Source organism: Doryrhamphus excisus, chromosome 6 (assembly GCF_030265055.1).
Source record: "Doryrhamphus excisus isolate RoL2022-K1 chromosome 6, RoL_Dexc_1.0, whole genome shotgun sequence".
Taxonomy (NCBI): Eukaryota; Metazoa; Chordata; class Actinopteri; order Syngnathiformes; family Syngnathidae; genus Doryrhamphus; species Doryrhamphus excisus.
The window spans coordinates 21,993,303-22,010,181 of record NC_080471.1 but is presented as its reverse complement, the minus strand read 5'-3'; the positions used below and the strand labels follow the sequence as shown (position 1 = coordinate 22,010,181).

General features: G+C 37.7%; 1 long non-coding RNA gene across 3 annotated transcripts; it reads right to left on the bottom strand.

Annotated features, from left to right (window-relative positions):
• Positions 1–751: 751 nt before the first annotated feature.
• LOC131130864 (uncharacterized) lies at positions 752–4,239 on the bottom strand. 3 transcript variants are annotated; one of them, XR_009130104.1, is made up of 4 exons: positions 4,127–4,223; positions 3,813–3,918; positions 3,263–3,399; positions 752–2,632 (listed from the first exon to the last, which is right to left on the bottom strand). It is a non-coding gene; the product is annotated as an uncharacterized LOC131130864 (long non-coding RNA). The 3 variants fall into 3 exon arrangements; XR_009130103.1 differs by lacking the exon at positions 3,813–3,918 and having other exon boundaries at positions 4,127–4,239; XR_009130105.1 differs by lacking the exon at positions 3,813–3,918 and having other exon boundaries at positions 3,263–3,410; positions 4,127–4,234.
• Positions 4,240–16,879: the final 12,640 nt, after the last annotated feature.

Sequence of the window (16,879 nt, the reverse complement as noted above, 5' to 3'; positions counted from 1 at the left end):
AATGTGAGTGTGAATGGTTGTTTGTCTATATGTGCCCTGTGATTGGATGGTGACCAGTCCAGGGTGTACCCCGCCTCTCACACGAAGTCAGCTGGGATAGGCTCCAGCACCCCCCGCGACCCTCGTGAGGAAAAGCGGTAGAAAATGAATGAATGAATGAATGAATGAATATAACATCCAAAGGAATTATGATTTTAACATTGCCGTAATTGTAAACCTCCCAATTGAAAGCAGCAGTCATCCTGTTGCTGCACACACATGCCCCTGCAAACACTGTGGGTTTGGGAGGCTTGATGAATAATACATCCAGAAGGGAAAGCATATGACAGCAGGAAATTAAGCACACTAATGCTGGGATGGGAGGACAGTGTGATCAGCTCTTAATGAAAGACTATACTGTATGATGAGTTGAGGGCATGATTTAAGGCCAGAGATATACTCATTTTCCTGTTTCTGCTGACATCAGTGGAAAGGATTATGGTTTCCAGGTGGCCTCTCTTATGGCTCACATAATGTCTGTTCTGATATAATTACTACCACTATGCAAATGTCTCTAATCATACATACAGTACACTGTATTTCCAATGGGCTTAATTTAAACTTTCTATTGTCCATTCTGCAAAATTTCTTGCAACACAAAAAATTCTCTTTTTTATTTAATAATTGCATTGTGGGGCTGCACGGAGGTTGAGTGGTTAGCGCGCAGACCTCACAGCTAGGAGACCCGAGTTCAATTCCACCCTCGGCTATCTCTGTGTGGAGTTTGCAATTGTCCATAGGTATGAATGTGAGTGTGAATGGTTGTTTGTCTATATGTGCCCTGTGATTGGCTGGGCTGGCGACCAGCCCAGGGTGTACCCCGCCTCTTGCCGGAGGAAAGCTGGGATAGGCTCCAGCACCCTTGCAACCCTTGTGAGGATAAGCGGTAGAAAATGAATGAATGAATGTTTTTGGGAGGGAAAGTTGGTAGCAGGTTAGCTTTTGCATTCCTTCATTTAGCCCGTATCCTGCGTATTATGATGTAAACAAATAATAACAGGAGTGCGAATGTGACTATGGGGACATTATTTAACTTGATAACCTATGCCTTGCTACACAGTTACTATTTAATGGAGATACACTATACCAATGTTGTTGGTTAACCGGACAATTGTTTCGAAAAACTAAATGTGTAATCTATTATATGATAAGAGAAATGAAGGAAAAAGGTAATAAAAGTGTACCACACTCAGCCTTTAACAGCTACATCATACATCTCTCTGGAGGCCATGAAAAGGTGGCTCAGGCTGCTATTTATCTTCCGAGGCATGTTTATTTTTATTTATACTTTCTTTCTGTCTGTTCAAGTATAACTGCATTTGTGAGGCGTGCTGAGCCAACGTTATTCTATATAACATGTTAATCTTCTCTTTGACGTCATCTAATTAAGAGTATATTGGGAGGCACCAAGACGTTATTTGCATGTGGGAGCAGAAACCTGGCGAAGTGGTTAAAGCCTGGAAAGGTATTTTTAGTATAACATACATTCACTTGCCGCAACATTACATCAAGATCTGATACAAGAGCTGCAAAGGTATTACAAAGGATTGTTTCGATAACTTTAAATTGGTACATCAATCGCCTCCCACCGAGGAAAACCCCTGATTCATCGTCCGTCTTCCGACGCCCTCTGTCAGGAACACAGGTCATAGTCTTGCTTGGTAAATGGAAATATACATACTGAATTATTTCATCATTTCTTCTCTGTATTGAACAATTGTAAATTTCATTTGAACATGCATCAGATTACAATTGAGTGCATCACACAATCACTTCACAGTTCCACATGTCCAAAAGGAGTAGGAAGAAGCAAAGCTTATTAAATCCTACCCCTCCATCTGGTACTTTTACAATCAGTAACTGTTACATTTGTTCACTTCCTGCTTTCAAAATATGTTTTTTTACTTTATTTTACTATTTTTTATTTTTATGTTTTAATTTTTTTAAATGTTTTGTCACGTACCAAAGTACAATTACACCAGACACAAATAAACAAAAACAAAAGATTACAGACATCCGAAGTTTTACATCGAACAGAAAGTTTTGGGACCGCTGCTGTGAAAGCTTGCCTTCAAAAATACGTTTATTCAAGTTCTTTTTATTTTGATGGCTCAGGTGGTCCTCAGCATGACAAGTTAGTCCATTTTTTTTTAGGATCATAGACGGTGATTACAATTTGGGAAGCCTTCCTTGAACAAGAATGAGTCTCTGCCAATCCATTAAAGTTGTTTTCAATCTGAATCCTTCAAGGACAAAAGATTGTTGGAATGGTAATCACCTTGGTAGATTCACTACAAGCATTAAAATGTCATTTTGGATTGAATGGTTAAGTGCTTTTGAAATAAAGACAAAAATCCAGTCTCATTCAGCGGTTCCTTTTGCTCAATTGGACTCATCTTTGTTTCTATAATTGTTCATTTCCTCCTCCCCAGGTGGATGTAATGTTGTTTCATTGTCTTAAGGTATGGCTGGTTTGATGTTGTCAGCCAGGCCAGCTGGGGGAGACAATTACCTTAACCATTGTTGTTGTGAAGGACAGGGGAATGAGGCAAGGTCAAGGGGCTCCGTGGAGACTGGGTCTTGATGATGACCCCTGGAACGTAAATATATATACGTATATATATATACCCTCTGATGTCACCACAACAAAGTTTGTATCGTGCTGTACTGTATTTCCTTTTACAATGGGACCTCCAAAGTCAAACAATGCTTTTTGGGAAGATAATAATAATAATAATAATAATAATACATTGTATTTGTATAGCGCTTTTCAAGATACTCAAAGACACTTTACAAAAGAATGAAGTTGAATAGAGCAAGTAAACAGAATAAAAGACACACCAAAATACAACATTCATTGGTTAGTACACAGTTAAAAAAGCGGGGCGGGGCACAGCAGTCAGATATAGAAGGTTAGACATTAAAAACAGATTTAAAGAGGTGGGTTTTGAGTTGTTCAACATCCAATTTGTTATGATTTCAAAGCAATTTTCATAATGTAAATAGAAATAAGTAATTTCAAGCTTCCACAGTCGACATTCTAAAACTTTTATTAACTGTGTGGGAAATGTTTAAAGGAAGCCACGTTTGTCATATACATACACGGTCATCGTGTGTGTGTGTATAAAAGGTAAAACAGAGCTTAATGGCTTGTATCATAAGAAATATGCGACAGATTTTTGAACTTCATTTAAGAACAGAACAAAAACATTAAATTACTAACTTCATCTCTGGGGGGGTATATTGATGGTGAGTGTGGGGGCGATGCCGTGTCTGTCACATCTCATTCTGAAGGGAGCCACAACAAAGACGGTGATACGCCGCATGCGGATCCGGATCCATGGGTTGCCAACCCCTGTCCTGCAATAGAACTGAAACTGTATTAAAAAAAACTCCCATTTTTCACTTTGTTTTTCTCTGTCATTTAATGAGAACTATAAAATTCCCTAAAAAGCTGCCACTTTCCTTATTTATGAAGCCCAATCTAGAAATGTAGCGCCTTCTGTCATGTGTTTACAAATCATAACATTTGATGGAGAGAATAATTCCTTAAAATAAATTTCAAGAAGAGCTGTGTCAGCTTGCATACAAATGTGTGAGTCACCCTGTGTCTAGACTGGAAGCGTTACATTTGCATTGTTTGCGTAACGTTCATGAAAAACTGAGGTGACTCGCGTGTTAAGCGCTTGTTAATAGTAGTAATAATATCAAAGTAGATTAAAAGAAGTTAGCACAGAAAAGGGATGTTTGATACAAAAATGTGCTGTCCTCACAACAAGTGTCTGAATGCCGACAGCCAGCGAACCAATGAAGAAAACTCCGTACACAAGGCTTGCTTTTCTTGCTTTATGAAGCTTTCTTGTAAAAAATAAGTGGTAACTGAAACATACAGAAAAAGTTAAATAAAATTCCAATACTGCTCATGATGCAAGCTAAACACACATCAGCTAACAGTTAGCTAACACACATAGACCAACTACGAATACAAACTAGCGGTAGCATGAAGTTAGCGAACTTGACAAAACAAGTACATCTTTTGAAATATAAAATGCATCTATGTAAGTGCTTTATACACCAATATACTTACAAAGACGATAATTTCCCAAGAAACAAGTGTTTAGAGCAACTTTCTGCGTGTTAATGAGGTTTTCCTGTTTCGTTTCTGCCGTGAGGACAGCCTGCTTTTCACCGAGAGAAAACGACAAAGCTTGTCTATATGCGAGAGCACTCACTCTCTAGTGGCCCAAAACGATACTTTCTAGAGAAGATGTCTCACTCTGCAAACTTTTTAACCTTAGCGTTTTTAACAATATTTATTAGAACTTTTAGCTATTTATTCTTATGAAACGTATGAATTATTAATGAATTATTAATGTCTTCGACCCAAAGACATGACAATACATGTACAGTATTGTATAATAATGCTTGCCACTAAATTGTAATGACTGTCCTCACAAGTGAAGGCCGGACCTTGTCTCCAGGCCTGGCTCCAGGGCACACACATTACATTTGTAAAAAAGCTTATAAAGGCAGATTATTTAAATGGAATCATATTTGGCACCATTGGAAAGCAAAAAACGGAATGTGCAATAACATTAAAAAAGCAGCCTTCTAAAGAAAATAAGACAATTTAAACTATCTAGCATTAAGTAACAAGCCACAACTGTTCCCCTGAAAATGTCAGCATTACGTTATTGATGTTTTTTTCCTCCCCAATGGACTGATAAGGTGGCCAAGCTGACAGATGAATTGCTGTGCTCTGCATATCTGGGCTTGAAAACATTGATTTCTGAGATTAATACTGGACCCAGAGGATTTCAAGGCAATCAACCAGTGTTTCTTTAATTACACATTTACATGGAACTACTACGTGCAAGGGTGCTGACTTAACTTCATGTCATGCTGGAATTCCATGTGGGATATAATACTTTGAAAGTCAAAAATTACCCATTCAGCATTCAGAAATACTGTATGCCCCGAATTCTGTTATTTTTGAAAGCCACACAGCTGAAAAGCACATATTTTCTTTTCCCTGCAACCCTCATAAACTATATGATCCCAACTGAAAACTCAGCACTACGGTAACAGCCAAGAGGCAACACAAACTCAGTGTTTTATTGGTGAAATATATGCTGATATAGAAGTGTGCTGACTTTGAAATGTACAAAACTGTTATTTAGTTGTGTTTAGAAGTGCATGGGTGCAAGTGCATCAAGTTCACAGTCATTTTCATTTTCCTGACAACCTGAAGCACATGATTGACAGGCACAGGGGTCGGCAACCTGTGGCCCTTCAACGTTGTTATGCTAGTCCCGTGCTGAGCTCTGATTTTTTTGAAGGAGAGATAATTTTTGAAGTTTTCCAGTGTGCTTGTAGTGAGGGTGATGTATTTTATTGCATCTTTTTATGTTTATTAGATATTACATGTTATTAGATACATTTTGATTCTGAACTGCTCTTGACAATGTTGTAGTATAAAGATGTGGAGTTAGCTAGATGTGTTCAAAACAGGCTTAGCTAGGTTTCATCGTTGCGTAATAATGTTTTTGCGGTAAACACGAAAGTTGGATAGGTGGAGATTATGGAAGAACTATAAAGCTTTGTGTGCTGGTTATTGTGTGTAGCTGCTCTACAGGAGTCCACAACTCAATACATTCATTTGTTTTCTACTGCTTATCCTCACGGCAGTCGCAGGGGTGCTGGAGCCTATCCTAGCTGTCTTTGAGCAAGATGCTGGGTACACCCTGGACTGGTCACCAGCCAATCACAGAGCACATATAGTCAAACAACCATTCACACTCTCACATTCATACCTATGGGCAATTTGGAGTCGGCAATTAACCTAGCATATTTTTGGAACATGCAAACTCCACAAAGAGATGGCCGAGGGTGGAATTGAACTCGGGTCTCCTAGCTGTGAGGCCTGCACACTAACCGCTCATCCGCCTTGCAGCCCCAACTCAATACAAAGGGCAGAAAAAATTGCACCAAAGGTCCCCTTAAAAATTTCCCCTTCAATTTTGTATAAAATTAATATGCATATTAAATGTGACAAATGTCTGAAGGGGTATGCCACTGTAAAAAGTTTGGGAACCACTGATGTACGGTATAATATCCACACTTGAATTGCATTGCGTATATCTCAGCACCTTGCTAGCAGTAAGAAGTAACCGCTCTATTATGATTAACAGTTCAAGGCTATGGGCCTTCTCCTTCCAAAACAAATCTCATCAATTGCATTCCCATGTCTACGAACCGTGAGAACATTTTAACATGCCCATGTACTACCTGTCTTTTATGTCCTGATAAAGCTTGCTCAACTATGTCTCTGTTTTGCTCTCCGGCAAGACACTTGTATCAGATCGCTATGTGATTTATATCTACTGTCTCTTTCTGCAGAATAAATTTGACAAAATCCAATTTTGCCGTTTAATAGTTTTATTTCTTTTTTCTTTACTGAGAGACTTTTCCATTACCAGTGTTGCTTGCCAGCTACCAGTTAAGTAACAGGTGATGTTTCTATTAATTGGCAAATTGACAGCCAACACACTGATTCTTATGAGGGACAAAGATGCAGTGCCTGTAGATAAGCCCCCGTCTGTAATTACTATTGACACAACTTTAGAGGTAAAAAAAAAACCAGCTTGTGAAACAGCTCTTATGGAGAATTGGTCTTGTGGCTTTGCAACAATTGTATAGTGAGATAAAAAGTTACTTTCTGTTTACCAGCATTACACGAGCCAAGGTGTATGTCTTCTTTAGCCATACTTAACTATGAAAGACTTAACAGACCAAAAACAGCCCTGTACTTCGCTACAAGGTACATTATTTAAAAAAAAATAAAAAATAAAAATGTATTATGGAAAGCAGGAAGTGAACAAATGTAACAGTTACTGATTGTAAAAGTACCAGATGGAGGGGTAGGATTTAATAAGCTTTGCTTCTTCCTACTCCTTTTGGACATGTGGAACTGTGAACTGATTATGTGATGCATTCAATTGTAATCTGATGCATGTTCAAATGAAATAAAACCATTACCGTTACCAATAGCTGTAAACTTGTCAAGTTAGAAATTGATTTGGTTGCTTTCATTAACTGAAAAGCTGTAGGCATGACCAAAAAGTGAACTACTAAAGATAGAATATTACCAACTTTTAGCTGCGTGACTGTCAGGTTTGTCTCGAAGATGTCATTGATGTGTTAAGTCGGAATGTTTATGCTTTAAGCAAAACAAAATGGATTTTTAATCACTGCTACATTAGAGTGTGTAAACTGAAATTCTTCTGAACAGAAATGTGTTCATATTAATTTAAAAACACAACCTGTAAGCACAATAGAATCTATAAAATTGTAAAATTCATTTTACATATAGATTAATAAGTCCTAAAGTGTTATGGTTTGTCGCACAGGCTAAAAAAACATAGCAGCCCCTCAATCAGTGTGTAGACAGTTGCGCAGGATCCATCTGGAGCGTTATGTTGTTAAATGTATGCTTGGACGAGCAGAGCATCCTCGCAGCTGGGCTTTAGGTAGCCTACATCTCTGAGAACGATGGGAAACTGGGAGGGAGGGAAGTGAAGTGACTCACATCCTATTCTGCTGAAGGGCCCTTTGCTGTCAAGCTTGATTTACCGTCATCTGCCATCTTTTGAGAGTGGTAACAACACTCCTACCAAATGTTCATGTATAACACCAGGTGAGACAAAAATAGTTGCCAAGGCTCATGAAGGACATGCGTTTGCGCTGAAGTGCCGATGGCATCAAGTTCAATTGGACTAAAATGGCTGCCGGGCAAACATTTGGGTTGATGTTATTGATAGCTGTGCACGCTGAACTAAATTGATATTGTAGCAATGTTTGTCTTGATTGTGTTTTGTTTATGTTTGCCTTTGATCCTGCACCATTAACTCATGGTCGCTTTTACTGTGGTGCAACACAACTGCCGTGGGTGCGTGCGGCATATGCTTCCATCAAACTCTCATTAACCTTGTATCTGATTATGTCCTGCATGGGGAGATTACGCTCCACGACTCACCTCACTCAACAGAGTGGCCATTTACAGCAGGATGATGATTAACAATCCAAACAAACATGTGCCCACCAGGTTGAGTGCTGTCCCTATAATGGACTCCTAAGGGTCAACCTACAGTGCATACAACATCTTGTAAGTAGACTCTTTAACCTTCACACTTCAACTAGCTGAACATAAAAGAGTCACTGTCGTAAATTTGCCCGATTGAAAAGCTTGTCCTGCGGAAACAATGCAGGGATTCACATGAACCTAAATGTCCAGTCCAAAGTTCAGAAAGGCAATCAAATGTGTTAGGTGTTAAGGTTTTTTTTTAATAATGATTCATATTTCCCTGTAACAGTCTCTAATTTTCTGAAAAGCTTTGAGTGACTGCGGAGAAATTGTTCCATGCACCAAAATTTTGGTCTGTAAACACAAGACTCGCTGGAGAACTAGTTCCAGTGAAAGGAGAAAAACCATGAAAGTGGTTCAAGCAAGGACAGTGGCGAAAGCTGATTGGTCCAGGACTCCAGCCTCGAGTGTATAAAAGGCCGGGCAGCGAAAACGAAGGTTTTCCCTGCTTTTTTTGCAGCTGCGCTGTAATAAGACCCGTTTACTTGTAGGCATACAGGGACTGCAGATAAGCCCGGATGTCTGTATTAGGTATTGTTGTCAGGAATAAACAATCTGGTTCTCATTCTATAATTTGGTTCTTTAAGATTCCCTTATGCTCTATTTGAAACCCACTTAGAGTCCTCAGGGGGAGGATTTCTACACAATGAACGTCATAAAAAGCTGGTAGAGAGGAGACACAGCCACCAATATCAGCCTCAATTTAGGTCTCAACAGTTGACTCCGCAGACGTTAAAGGGGAACTACTTTTGCCCATCATTCACTCTGATGTACGACACAATACCATGCTGAGACTGAACAATGGGACCCAATGAATATGCAAGTGTAGTTGAATCAAAGAAAAATGTTTTTTTTTTGTCATAAAAATTGTTATGCGGCTGCACACGAGTGGACAAGTGGCTAGGAGACACAATTTCAATTCCACTGTTGGCCATCTCTGTGAGTTTGCCTGTTTTCCCTGTGCATGCGTGGGTTTTCTCCGGGTACTCCGGATTCCTCCCACATTCCAAAAACATGCTAGGTTAATTAGCAACTCCAAATTGTCCATAGGTATGAATGTGAGTGTGAATGGTTGTTTGTCTATATGTGCCCTGTGATTGGCTGGCAACCAGTGTACCCTGCCTCTTGCCCGAAGACAGCTGGGATAGGCTCCAGCACCACACGACCCTTGTGAGGATAAGCAGAAGAAAATGAATGAATGTATTGAGTTTAATGAATTAATGAATTAATAAATGAATGAATGAAATTGTTGTAATTCTGCAACAGTGGTATCCTGTCTCTCGGTCAAAGTAATCTGGGATAGGCTTCAGCATACCCCCGCAACCCTAGTGAGGACAAGCAGTATAGAACAGGGGTGGGCAAACTTTTTGACTCGCGGGCCGCATTGAATTAACAAAATTGACGGGGGGGGGGGGCATACTATACATTTTACACGTAACAGTCCACCTGGAATTATTGTATCTATAAAAATGTCATGCAATCTGCTATATGTCCCATTTTCAAGGAGCTTTTTGTAAACAACAGACCACATCAAAGAACAAAATTGATCAAACAGCTACTTAAACCATCAAAAAGTTGGCTCAAGTCATGATCCCAGGTTGCATATTATTAATAATAATAATACACTTTATTTGTATAGCACTTTTCAAAATACTCAAAGACGCTTTACAGAAAAATGGACTTGAATAAAAGCAAGTAAACAGAGTAAAAGATACATTAAAATACAACATTCATTCGTTTATACGCAGTTAAAACATGGGTAAAAGCGGGGCACAGCAGTCAAGTATAAAAGTTCATTCATTCATTCATTTTCTACCGCTTTTCCTCACGAGGGTCGCGGGGGGTGCTGGAGCCTATCCCAGCTGTCTTCGGGCGAGAGGCAGAGTACACCCTGGACTGGTCGCCAGCCAATCACAGGGCACATATAGACAAACAACCATTCACACTCACATTCATACCTATGGACAATTTGGAGTCGCCAATTAACCTAGCATGTTTTTGGAATGTGGGAGGAAACCGGAGTACCCGGAGAAAACCCACGCATGCACGGGGAGAACATGCAAACTCCACACAGAGATGGCCGAGGGTGGAATTGAACCCCGGTCCTCCTAGCTGTGAGGTCCACCGTGCCGCCCAGTATAGAACATGGATGGATAAATTCCCATTTTAAGAAACTTTCACACATTTGGTAATTCCTCACATTCCTTCCTAATTCCTAAAAGGCCCATCAAGAGTTTTACTACTTCCCAATGAAATGTGATGAGCTTTAAATGTTTTACTACAGAGAGTCATCTATTTTCATTTAACACCAAAGAGTGGGTCCGGTGTTAAATGTATTACCAAGTATTAACCACCTAGTGGTCGCCCTGGCCATAAATAGATCATGGACTTCTGCACAATCAGAACTGATGAAATTAAGAAATGATAAGACATAATTAAAAATTTAAATAGATGAGGAAAAATGGGTTGTAGGTCCTTCCGAGTGGACTATTTGTTTGCATTCAGCAAACGTCTAATAAAGTTTGCTGAAGTACCAGCATGTGGTTAATATTTGTTTTCATTCCATTCAAGCTCTGAGTTAACACACAGTAATCAATATTTAATGTTTGCAGAGAATATTCGAGATTGCATAACCCGTGGTCCCAGTTTTACATTAAAAAAAAATTCTACATACATTTTTCTGAAATGTTTTTTATTGAAGATGGAATATTTAGTATATTTTATATTTTTGTTCAGTTGATACTGTAAAGGGTATTTCATGTCTTTAGCTTTACTTCCTGGATGTTTTTACTTCCCATGCTGTTATCGAAGAATAAGTTACTGATCACACAATTTAAAAGGTTTTTAAGTTGTATTAACTCATTTTTTAGTCACTCATTTCAGTACCAGCCATTTTAGACAATTTTTACTGATTGTTCAAGGCACACATAATATTTTGTGCTATGGTTGCATAAGGATGGAACCTACCAGAAGACTTTCATCGTTCTTTAGTAATTAGTAGTTGAACATAGGTAAGCTTCAGACAAGATACATTTCATGCAACTTTCATTTTGTCTTTCATTTTCATTTTGTATATTTTTGCTGTGTGCGTGTGTTTGTCATTAATGCTCAAAGTCAGCTGGTATAACGTACAACATACCGTGACCCTGGTGAGGATAAGTAGCATAGAAAATGGATGGATAAATGGATGGATGGAAAACCTGTCATAGAGTAATGCAGTGAAATTCAAACTGTTCAAATGGCATATTTTACAATGTCATTTGCCTACAAAGGCCAAACTTTTACTATCTTTATTGGCTTTACTCCAAATACACTAAGTTGCGCAACGGACCGAGAAATGCCCAAGCCTATGAGACTAGTTCTGCTTCTGGCCCATGCAGGTTTTTTGAGCAGAACCCAAAAGCCACTGTGCTGTTTTACTGCATCAACTAGATCCCGCTCATAAAATAATGTAGCATATAGATTAGGGAATTAGTTATGCTTGTCTTTTATGTAGGGTAACTGTAATTTAATAATGCAATGCACATAAAGTAAATAACAAAAGGACAGCCAGTGAAGTAAGTGACTGCTGCAGTAAGCCTCTTACTTACTGACTGACTGTAATCCTTTGGTTCTCAGCATTAGAGTCACACAGACTCAAACGCATAAAATATGTTTAATGCGTATTCTCTTTCTGATCAACTACTGTAATCTGCATTGCGTTGTTTGCCTGTCGTAATTAATGAATCAGTAAACTTCTGGTGGAATTATGGAATTGTGCTTCTCAGAGCCGTGGCTTTCACTTTATTGGTTTTGTATGTTTTTATTCCATATTACTCATTTTTTGCATCTAGGAGACGCAATTATTTTATAACAAGGCTATATCTCTTTGAGACTTGAGCTGAGCAATCAGACTAAGGATTAACTTTGCACATGTATTTAACTTTTTGGAAACTTTCCCCCAAATGTAAGCACAAAGAAAGGATAAGAAGACAAACCAATAAGGAATGCTGTGATGGCAACGACAACGGAATATGAAATGAGCAGCCATTGCACCTAAGCAGAGCTAATTTCACCCAACATTGAAGCATTTTGTTTTCATTCTTATTATAGCCTTTTTGCAGCACTTAAGTAAGCGGACTGATAGAGCTGATGCATTCATTTTGTTATGGATGTTTAATAATGGTATGCGGATCGTTTTAAATACTGATATATATATATATATTTTTTTATTTTTGTTGTGTGACCATATTGTTACATTATTGATATTGTTTACAAACTCAGAACACACCTTAATGGACACAAGAGGGTTTGTTGGTAAAAAAAAAAAAAAAAAAAAAAAGAGAACCAGTAGTAGTTTTGGCTTTTGTAGTGTTACTTTGCATTCATATATTATTAAATTGTTCACAAATATGTTTTGTTTTCTGCACGGTAGAAGAGTGGTTACCATGTCAGCCCCACAGCCAGTGTCTGAGGAGGTGTGGCAATTTGCCCTTAGGTGTGAATGTATCATGAATATATCTGATACCAGATCTTTATGCTCTAAAATCGATTCTCAGATCAAAATATTGATATTTCAATAGTATAATAATATAATATTTCAATAAACAATATGCACACACACACATAATATGTGCAGACTTCCATATCAGAACCTTATCTGTGATAAAGTAAATCCATATTGGATAATTGCTAAAGGGCTATAAAGAAATCAAGGATTAAGTAAAAAAAAAAAAAAAAAACAGATATAGCTAGCCTGCAGAGAAGGCTGGGATCAGTACAATCATATTGAATCACTATCAGCAATTCTAGTGTCTAAGGCTACATTCACACTGCAGGGTATGATGCCCAATTTCTATTTTTTGTTCAAATCTGCCCTTTTTATGTCGACGTTCATATTACCAAAAAAAAAAAAAAAGACTTGAATTTGTGTAAAATGTGAACGCAATGTCCTCAATTCATGGGCTGTTTTCAGAGTCAACATTTTTTTAACCAAATTATTTCACATGTTGTGAGGGAACAACCACTCATATAAACTGCCATGCAATATGAATAAAATATAATAAAGAAAAAATAATACTGTAAGATACCGGTAATTAAGATTTGTATATTTAAGTATGAGTGAGACTGGCTAAAAATATAAATAAGTAAATATAAGTAAATATAAATAAGTAAATTTACACAGTGTACAGTGTATCTTTTACAGTCAGGCAAGTTATTGTAAAGCTGGATGGAATGAATTAAGTCCTGTAGTGTTCACTGTTGAAATACAGCTGGCATAGGTCCAGGTTCTGGAAGATCTGGAAAGCTTTCTGTGTGAGTTATTTTGTGGACCTGCTCTATAGGAGTCCACAACTCAATACAAAGAGCCAAAAATCACGATAATGGGTCTCTATTAATAAAGGATGGCTATTTTGTGGTTGAATATGTCTATTATGAGTAAAAAAAACTGCATATGTAACCAAAATTAAGCATTTTCAAGCATAAAAATGTGTAAATGTTTGAGTTCTAGCAGCAGGTTAGCAGTGTAGAGAGTGGCCGGCAGCAGGGCAGAGCAAGATAACATAAATTGTTGCTGGTGAGTCTGCGTTTGTTATGATTTGCTGAAGGTTCATCCAATTTTCTGATAACCTAATCACTACGTATAATGGGAGGGACTGCTTTCTTGGAGAGAACTAATACAATTTACTGTATTTTAAGGATGCAATCATTTTCACATGAAAACATCTGAAATAAAGAGTGCAAAATGCTGGGTTCAGTTTTGTCTGAAACACAATAATCAGGCAAAATGAATAGATTGTTCATTCAAATGGTGAGAGACTCGGGTGAGTGGAAAACTCGACATAAGCTGCAGAAAATCAGTTTTTCGGAGCACAGTAGAGGACCCAACTGTATTATATTTGCTGAGGGGAGCCTCACCGTGTCACAGTTTGAAAACCCGTGGTTGAGAATGCAATTATTATGGTGCAAGTATAAGCTTCCATCATACAGCCCAATGTACTCAAATATCTGCCCAGAAATATGACATCATATATACAGTACAGTAACAATTTACTCCTAATGCTTAACAACATTCTTTAATTGGCATAATTCACAAAATTACATAATTTGGTACACAGAGTATGCTAAAAATGAAACATGAAAATAAAACACAATGAGTGCAATATTTGGGAGCTTGCGTCACCTTGTTTGAAGGTTTTTGTTTGTTTGTTTTTCGGGGGGGAGTCTCCAGTCTGCAGTGGTCTCATCTGGCTTAACCATTGTTCCTCTTCTACAGGCTTTGTGCTTCTGACGGCCAGCTTTTATTTATTACAGTTGGTGGATCCACAGACATCAGCAAACAGCGGCTTAACTATGTTCCCATGAATCATTTTTGTTTCATCAATTTAAAGAAAAACTGCACTTTTTTTTGGAATTGTACCCACCATTCATTTTCTGTGTATTCTAAAGATATACAAACAGACAAAAAGAGACAATTCACAAATGCAGGTAATGGGCCGCAGCTATGCCGCCTTCAAAGACCGCTATTAAAACACGTCTAAAGAGCTCCAACAAGGTCCCATTATGTGCAGTAATGAGCTTGTTTTGTTTATATATCTTTAGAACACAAAGAAAAAACAACATGTGTATGGGTATTTCATCACACTACCAAATGTAGTCATTGTGATGCTGTTTTACAAAGCAAACCATTGTAAATAATTTCATGTTCCAGGTGGTGGCAAAGCATAAAAACAATCACAATATGTCAGCGCATGCAGCATTATTCTGCTTGTAGAAACCACAGTGAAGCTGTTTTCTCAATTAGTCACCGCAGACAGCGAAAGCAACAGTAAGGAAAATGACCCTCAAGAGACCACATCCCACTGGGGAAAACGGGTTTAGAGCTGAAAGTGCCCACTGACAACTGATTCTCAAGGGAATTGTCTGAACTGTCTTCTGGTAGCGAAACGAATGACAGGTTAGCTACACTTCTCGCATCCTGGAGCCCCACAGGCCAGGTAATATTTTCTGTGTCGCAATTCAGTGTCTGCATCTTTGGCAGTGTGCATTTGTGGTGTGCACACTTGAAAACTCTAATGATAAAAATATTTAAAATTATTTATACTATATGAATTTTTTAATTAAATTTTCATTAATTTAATACATTTTATTTGATCAATATTTTTTAAATATTCATTAACCATATTGAGTAAAAAAATATGCTATAAGTAAATATAAATATTTCAGCTTTTTCTTGTTACATTATGCATTTTTTTCTTTTTTTATTATTATTTGCTGTTATTATAAATATAATTAAATTACATTTTAATTAATTAAATACATTTTATTTGGTCAATATTTTAGAAATATTCATTAAACATATTGAGTAAAAATGTGCTATAAGTAAATATAAATATTTGAGCTTTTTCTTGTTACATTATGCATTTTTCCTATTTTTATTATTATTTGCTATTATTATAAATATAATTAAATTAAATTTTAATTAAATAAATACATTTTATTTGATCAATATTTTAGAAATATTCATTAAACATATTGAGTAAAAATGTGCTATAAGTGAATATAAATATTTGAGCTTTTTCTTGTTACATTATGCATTTTTCCTCTTTTTTATTTCTATTGGCTATTATTATTAATATAATTAAGAGGAGAGGGGGGTATTATTGAGGCTGGACAAGTCCGTAGATACGAAATCAGAGAACAAGAAAACCGAAACTGGCAAAATGCAACAAAGTGCATACCTAAGAGCATTGAATCGTAAAAGTGCATTCAAAGGTTAAAATGTGTGCCATGTAGGAAAAATGCATTCATGTTTGCAGGTCTGCAATTCAGATTTAATTTGTGCCTGCTATTAGTGTACTCTCCTCGATATTGTCCCACAGAAATATGCAGATCCTGACTTTTCCAACCCTGTTGCCATTACAGGTCTGGTAAACTGAATTATAAACCCGAATTGTGACGACTTGGGTCTGGTAGTCCTGTATTTTCTACTATATTTGAACTTCCATGGGGAAAAAAAAAATCCTGTCTGGTTCTGCAAGATGACCACAGATCCCAGTCCGCTCTGCAACACTCGAGCAACACCGGTACATCCGCAAAGAAGCATGGCAGTAAAATAACTTTCACACAGTAGACAGCACACACTACCACTGCGCGTACCCCACTCCTTCCCCTTGTGTGAACAGGGACTCAGTTGGGGGGGTTGAAGTTATTCTGTAGGAATTTTTCAGAAAATAGCTGCAGACACAAATTGCAATGCAGACATAGGAAAAGACCTGAAACGAGCAAATGTTAATGTGATCCACTCACACATTTCATAAAGAAATTCCATCTCAACAAGGACAGAGAAAAGTATCATAAAACAGGTTTGCGAACCATTGTTCCCAAGCAGATGTTCAGGTATATTTCAGTGGACAATGTGAAAAGGACTGCTTGGCGACCCGTGTCCTCCACGTTTCAAATCCAATCTCTCTCAATGAAATCAGGTGTCAGAGTTTGCAGAGGATGTAGTAAAAACAAGCCAAACTCAATCATTGCTGGAGCTGTCACAGCTGTTGGGAGGGACGATAAAATAACCTAATAAAGAGGACAGAGTTGTTATCAGCTCGGTGTCACTGTTATGGACAACAGGCCAGACATTTTTTTTTCAATCACGTCCGCTACTACAGATTCTATTGATGTTAAGCATGAAACATGAACATTTTAAAGCATGGTCAT